Source organism: Humulus lupulus, chromosome 2 (genome assembly GCF_963169125.1).
Source record: "Humulus lupulus chromosome 2, drHumLupu1.1, whole genome shotgun sequence".
NCBI classification, from domain to species: domain Eukaryota; kingdom Viridiplantae; phylum Streptophyta; class Magnoliopsida; order Rosales; family Cannabaceae; genus Humulus; species Humulus lupulus.
Genome location: NC_084794.1, coordinates 61,053,258 through 61,060,678, shown reverse-complemented (window position 1 = coordinate 61,060,678; position 7,421 = coordinate 61,053,258). Strand labels below are relative to the sequence as shown.

The 7,421-nt window shown below is 37.8% G+C and overlaps 1 pseudogene; it reads left to right on the top strand.

Annotated features, from left to right (window-relative positions):
* The first annotated feature begins 4,541 nt into the window (after positions 1-4,541).
* On the top strand, positions 4,542-5,619 carry LOC133816068 (UDP-glycosyltransferase 83A1-like; annotated as a pseudogene).
* Positions 5,620-7,421: the final 1,802 nt, after the last annotated feature.

The window sequence follows — 7,421 nt, the reverse complement described above, 5'->3', positions numbered from 1 at the left end:
TAACTTGTCAAACCAGGCCCTTAGGGCCTGTTTTAATCCATACAATGCTTTGTTGAGCTTACACACATAAGTAGGATGATCCTTGGCAACAAATCCTGGAGGTTGAGTCATAAAAACCTCTTCTTGAAGATCCCCGTTTAAGAAAGCATTGTTAACATCCAATTGCCTTACTTGCCAACCATGAGATAAGGCAATTGTCAAAATGACTCTAATCGTTGTTGGCTTGATTACTGGACTGAAGGTTTCTGTAAAATCATAACCATATTGCTGCAAGAAACCTTTAGCAACAAGTCGAGCTTTATATTTATCAATGGAGCCATCCTTGTGTTCTTTGACCCGATACACCCATTTGCAGCCTATAGCTTTTCGACCAGCAGGTAGAGGCACAAGAGTCCAAGTTTTATTCTTCTTTAAGGCTAGAATCTCACTGTCCATAGCCATTTTCCATTGAGGAGACTGTAATGCAGCAGCTAAAGTCAAAGGTTCATTAGAGACCATGAGAACTTTTGGCTTGTACGTCCCAACTTTAGCTCGAGTAACCATTGGATGACTATTTACTGGAACAGCAGGAGCAGTTATGACAGATGGAGCAGCTGTTTGTAATGGAGTTTGAGACTGCAGCGAGATGGGATCAGCGACAGCAGCTGGTGAAGTACGTGTAGTATTAGAATGAGCAGAATCCTGAGAAGCCGAGAGATGAGGAACAGGATTGAACTCAGAGGTGGAAGTGTCGGTCTGGACAGTAAGTTGAGTTGGTTGTCGATGTACTTGGCCAGATGTGGGAATCACAGATGATGGTCCAGAGGAAACACAATCAGAGGGCACAAAATTGTTAGTAGAAACAGTGGCAAAGGGAAAAGAATATTCATCAAATAATACATCCCTTGTGTTATACCCAGATTTCGAGCTATGTTAAATGTAACCTCGAAAGTTGGATTCACAAACGAATGGACTCGTAAGGTTTAGAGTATGCTCCAGGACTAAATATCGAGCCTGCGAGACTGAGACGACCTTGAATATGATGACCTCAAAGTATTCACGATCTCGGAAGGTAGCTCCGGAGACGCATCTATCCTCAGGGATGACCTCGGATCAGGGGTTCCGAGCTCGACGCACATACGATCTCGAAAGTCGTGTGACCTCGGGAGATGTCATTAGCTCGGAAGCTGACGAAAAACCTGGGAGGCTAAGGCCTTGGAGATATATGATAAAAACCGAGAATATCTATAAGTGTTGTCCATAAGAGACGTAATCTTCATTTACTATAGTAAATCCCCTAAAATCGTGGGATATTATTTGGTTAGTTATATGCCCCCTGGTCTTCAGGGGACGTTTCCTTTTATATCTGATTATAGGCATTCAAAGCCATTAATTTTATTTACACAAAAAGAGTAACTACCCAAAATATGTGGGATAGTATTCTACAACCTTCTCTATAAATAGAGAGGTCATGCACCATTGTAATGGACCGAAATTCTGAACCTTGAGAGAAAACTCTGAAGAATTCATGCTTAAGAATTTTCAGAGATAATCTTGAGTTTAATAATAGAGACTCATGGACTAGGTAGATTTAACTGCTGAACCACGTAAAAATCGTGTTTTGTGTTGTTATTTTTTAAATTGGTCATTACTTGTAATTGTTTATGTGCTCTTCTTTCACTGTTGACGAAAAACGGCGTCAACACCTTGAAATATAAATTCTTCCAGAAGATGCAAGACACTTATAGCCCTTGTGCTTTAAACTATAGCCAATAAAAGTACATTTTTCATATCGAAATTCCAGTTTGTGTTTATTATAAGGTCTAGTGTTGGGAAAACAGGTACAACCAAAAATTTTGAGAGTGGAATAATCAGGCTCTTTGTGAAACAGTTTGTGAAGTGGGGTGTCATTGGCAAGCACAGGAGTAGGAAGCCTGTTTATAACATAACAGGCTGTACGAACGGCTTCATCCCAATAGGACAAAGGCATGGAGGCCTGAGCAAGAAGAGTGAGAGCAGATTCTATAAGATGTCTGTGTTTCCTTTCAGCTACACCATTTTGTTGGTGAGTTGTTGGACAGGATACACGATGAGTAATACCATGCTTGAGAAGATATGGTTGTAAAGCTTGAAATTCACCCCCCCTCCCCCCCCAATCAGATTGTACAGATAAAATGGCAGTATTAAATTCTTTTTCAACCTGAGTTTTAAAGTTAATAAAGGTTGGAAGGGCTTCAGACTTTGCCTTTAAAAGACAGAGCCAAGTGTATCGTGAAAAGGCATCAATGAAGTGTATGTAATATCGGTATCCAGAGGATGAGAGCATTGGAGAGGGACCCCAAATATCAGTGTGAATAAGTTGTAAAGGCTTAGTAAATTCAGTTTCAGAATGAGGAAAAGGAAACTTATGAATTTTTCCCAAACAACAAGCATTGCAAAAATCAGTGATATTTTTATTTCTATGAGAAATGTTACATTTGGACATTATGGATTTTACAATTTTGGCTGAGGGATGAGCCAGTTTCTTGTGCCACAAAGAAAAAGCATTATAGTCAGTATCATGTAGGGAATGCAAACTAGTATTATTGACAGTATGGAAAACAGGAGGAGAGGTAGACAACTTGAATTGAGAGGAATCAAGAACATAAAGACCATTCTTGAGGTGACCTTCAAGAAGAGTTTCCTTCGAAACCTGATCTTTCACATAACAATGATTAGGATTGAGCTCAAAAAAGGCATTATTATCAGAGGCAAATTTTGATATGGAAATGAGATTTTTTGTGATATGAGGAACATGTAAGATACGATTAAGAACAAGGTGTTTATGAGATTTAGAAGGATGAAATAGAGTATTACCAATATTTTGGATAGAGAGACCTGAACCATCATCCATGTGCACACGATCTGAACCAAGATAGGGCCGCTACTGTGTTAAATTGGACACATTGGAAGTGCAGTGAGTAGTAGCTCCAGAATCGGGGTACCATGCTTCATCATGAACAGTTGCTGCAGTGGCAATATTGGCCGAGTGAGAAAGCACATTGGCATCACCAATTCCAGGAAAATCCATGTTGAATCGTTGATAACAGCGTGATGCAAGATGGCCTGATTTCGAACATAGCTAACATACAGGTCTGGATCCGGAGGCAGAATGAGAGTTTGTAGTTGAGTGAGAGGTGGATGAAAAACGACGACCTGGACCAGAGGTAGGATTGGTGAAAGATTGACCAGCCTGCTGAGCTCGAGATGAAACGACATATGGATTCCAAGCACCACGGCCTTGACTAGTGGAGTTAAAACTAGTAGCAGTGAGGGATCTTGAATCTGCATTGTTAGAGAAAGTGGAAGTATTCTGCGGCTTAAAACGAAAACCACGATTGGTGACTAAATTGACAGAATCAAGATCCTTGCTGTGATTTTCCATTCGATGTTCTTGGGAGAGAAGCAAAGTTTCAATTTCAGCTACAGAGTAAGGATCATTTCTTGAATTAACAGAAATAACAAATGTATCATAGGCAGATGGTAATCCTTTGAAAATTGCAGCTACATGCTCCTTGACAGAGACTTTGTGACCGACCGACCCTAACCAATCGACAAGTGTTTTAATATAGAGTAAGTATTCATTAATAGAGAGAGATCCTTTCTTTAAGTTTTGAAGCTGAGTAGTGTAAAGATCAATCTTAGCAGAGGTTTGAGTGACAAAGTATACCTCTAATGTTTTCCAGATTTGAGCAGAGGTCTCAGCACCAACAATTCTTGTGAGAATACCATCAGACATAGAGGAAAGGAGCCACGAGTAGAGGAGTTGATCCCGAACCTCCCATTCAGTGAATCTTGGATTAATCTGACCGCGAGCTTCATCTTCTTGATTGAGGAATTTGAGTGGAGGTTGAAACAAATCAGAGATGAAATTCTAAAGCTGATGACCTCGAATTGCAGATAGGACTTGAGGACGCCAAAGGAGAAAGTTGTTGTCATCAAGTTTCACAGAGACTTTATGAGAGAATACAACCGGATTGAAACCTGGAGGTGTAGCAGCCATGGATACGAGCCGAAGAACAGAACCGTGAAAGGAACGAATGGAAAAAGTATGGGAAAAAAAAAACCTTTACTCTGATACCATGTTAAGTAGAGAGAACGAGAGAGAGAGAAAGAAGTGAATCAAGTATATTCTCATTAATTATTCAAATGAGCAAAATGCTCAATATATACAAGATCCAGCAAAGAAGCTGTTACATGATGAACTGAATAACAGACTCATAACTAACTTGATATGAGCTAACTGAATAACTAATATACTAACTAACATATATCACTACTTATATGACTATTAAACTAAAATAATTATAATAATTTAGTTTTTAATATTTTCACTTTAATTTTTTGAATTCTTTTTTTTTTTTTTTGAATTCATGATAGGTTTACTGTATTTTTTTAGATAATTTTTTTTTTTTCATTCCGTAAGTAATTATTGAACATGCATGCATGCTAATAATATTTTTTTTAAAATTATGTGTATATACTGTATTTATAGTTATTTTCTTAATAATTATACAGGAGCACCAACACAAAAACAGATTATTCAATTGTCTTCTGGCATGCCTGGCATGGACACATCATGGTTGCCATGGAAGTTTGATGATTTAGCCTCACAAAAGATAGTATTTCAACTTTTTCTCAAAGTTGGCCAGGCCTTGAAAGCTGCACAATGGTGTCTCTGCAATACTACTTATGACATCGAATATGTTGCACTTTCTTCATTTCCAAACTTCCTCCCAATAGGACCATTGATGACAAACAAAATTAATAATCCTTTAGATATTTCAGGATCACAATTTTGGGCTGAAGACTCTTCTTGCTTAAGTTGGCTCGATCAACACAAGTCTCGTTCAGTCATATACGTCGCATTTGGTTGTATCACCGTCCATGAGCTAGCTCGTGGGCTAGAGCTCACTGGTAGACCATTTCTTTGGGTTGTTCGTCCAGGATTTATCTCAAACGATGAACAAGAAAATAGATTTGATCCTTACGAATTTTTAGGCAATAATAATAATGTTAGAAAGATAGTCAATTGGGCACCTCAACAAAAGGTTTTAAGCCACCCTTCAATTGCTTGTTTTGTTACCCACTGTGGTTGGAACTCGACTATGGAAGGTTTGAGCAATGGAGTGCCTTTCTTATGTTGGGCATATTTCGCTGACCAATTTTTGGATAAGGTAAGGACTATATATGTAATGTTTGGAAGATTGGAATGGGATTTGAACCTGATGAAAATGGAATCATAACGAGTGAAGAGGTGAAAAATAAAGTAGACAAACTTCTAAATGATGTAGATATAAGAAAAAGATCGTTGGAGTTCAAAGAAATGACAATGGAAAGTATAGCTAAAAATGGTCCGTCTTCAAAAAATTTGAACAACTTTGTCAAATGGTTGGAAACTCTATGACTGATATTTCGTGCTAAAAATAATAAGCGTGATGAAAAATAATTTTCTTATTTAAATATAAATATGTTGGCCAAGTACGTACTCATTATTGTATTATTTTGTATTGTAGTTTTCTATGTACACGTGTGGTATTGTAATGATTTATTATTTTGTACTATCTATCTCATGTGTTATAATGTATGGTATTGTGGTGTTTTGTTTAATTCAAAAAACAATATTTTTGTATTTGTATTTCTAAATGTACCTAAGTTTCATATAAAAACTAGATGAGTGCGAATATGACTCTTTAGCCCCCTCTCTTTTGCACTTTCTCTTTAATTTGATGAAATATGTTTATTGTTTATATAATAATTAGTGATAATAGTTCCGTTATGCCACTATAATTAAATCAACAAACTTACTTTTTAATTTATATTAGAAAAATAAATAATTAATTTTTTTCCCCAATAATTATCACGCTATTAGCACTCCTCTATGTATATAGTTATTCAATGAGAGATATAGTTAAATTTCAAAAAAGAAAAAAAAAAAGAATATAGTAGGAGAGAAGAGTTGTATGATTCTGTCGTTCCAAAAACAAAAAAAAAACAAAAAATCAAATATTATACTATTTCCTATTAATTGAAATTTTTCTACAGGTTACTGATTTTGATTTTGTTAACATCTTTTTTTTCTCTAAAAAAAAGATGTTCCGGTAAGAAGAAGTGGATACAGAAATATGACAAAAATTTGTCACCAGCTATGAAATTGGTTGCACTAAAATTGTGCACCAAGTGATATATACCATTGGTAGTCTTATATTAAATATATTGGGAGTATCTAGTTTTGGGTCTGTTGACTGACTTTTTCGCTATCAACATTAAAACGAGATATTAAATAAACAAAAAATATGAACACAATGATTTTTACGTGGTTCAGGTTGTAAAAGAACCCTAGTCCACGAGTTTCTGGTATTAAGACGATTGGAAGCTTGTGATGACAAGTTCCAATGGGGTATTCTTAGGCAACGCTTAGATTGCTCTGAGTATGAGACAGTTTCTCTCTCTAAAAATCCAACCCTTTACAAGGAGACTCCTAGCTCAATTTATAGAGGCTGGGGTAATTAATACTAATTATTTGTCATTAATATGCATTCTTCCTGTTATTGGGGGATTAACACCAATTCAATGCGTTGGGCTACATTATATAAAGACCACAACCCAAGTGAGATTCGCGGGGCCCACTGCAGAATGGTACCCACTTTATGGGAAACATGCCCCTGATGCTGTCAGGGCATGCTGTACATATTTCTGTGTCAGACGGCGTAGTGAGAGTGCGAATTGTCGAGTCGTACCATTGACAACACTATAGGCAGATCGCCCAAAAAGGTTGTCAGGTACTCATTTGATGTTGTTAACCCACGTTGGCCAACACCTGGCTTATCTTTTAGATCCTGAGGAAAAGGTCCTCGACCTAGAGTATAAGTAACAGTAAGAAGCTTGTGGACTGCCAAACAACTCTCAGGACATAGCCTTGGAAAGACTTTCGTAGCTCTTGGGACGTGGCCCTAGGCATGTCCGCATTCTACCTCTATCTGAGGGGAGTAATCTCCGACTGTAGGACCAACTCCCTGAGGACTGATCCTCGAGGCGTGGTCTGCCTCACCGAAAGAAGTACATGTCCTGCCACATGTCCTTCTCGGACTGCCATGTGTCCTACTCGAACGATCACGTATCCTTGGGTGAAAATATGGACAACATTTGCCCCCCAAGTATTTACTCATTCTTGGATAGTGGAGACTTAAAACTAAGGAAAACTAGAAAAGTCCTCGGATAGAAACGTTTGGACTTTTTCTGATATCTCAGCAAGATTTCCTGCCACGTGCTGAATCCCCATTACTGGGTCCATCAATCCGTGCAATTAATGAAAGGGTCAGATCTGCGGCCCGAAGCGTCTTTTCCGTACTCTAGGTGTCCTTTCAGCTTATACTCGAGATTTCCCTTTTCCAATGCCAATG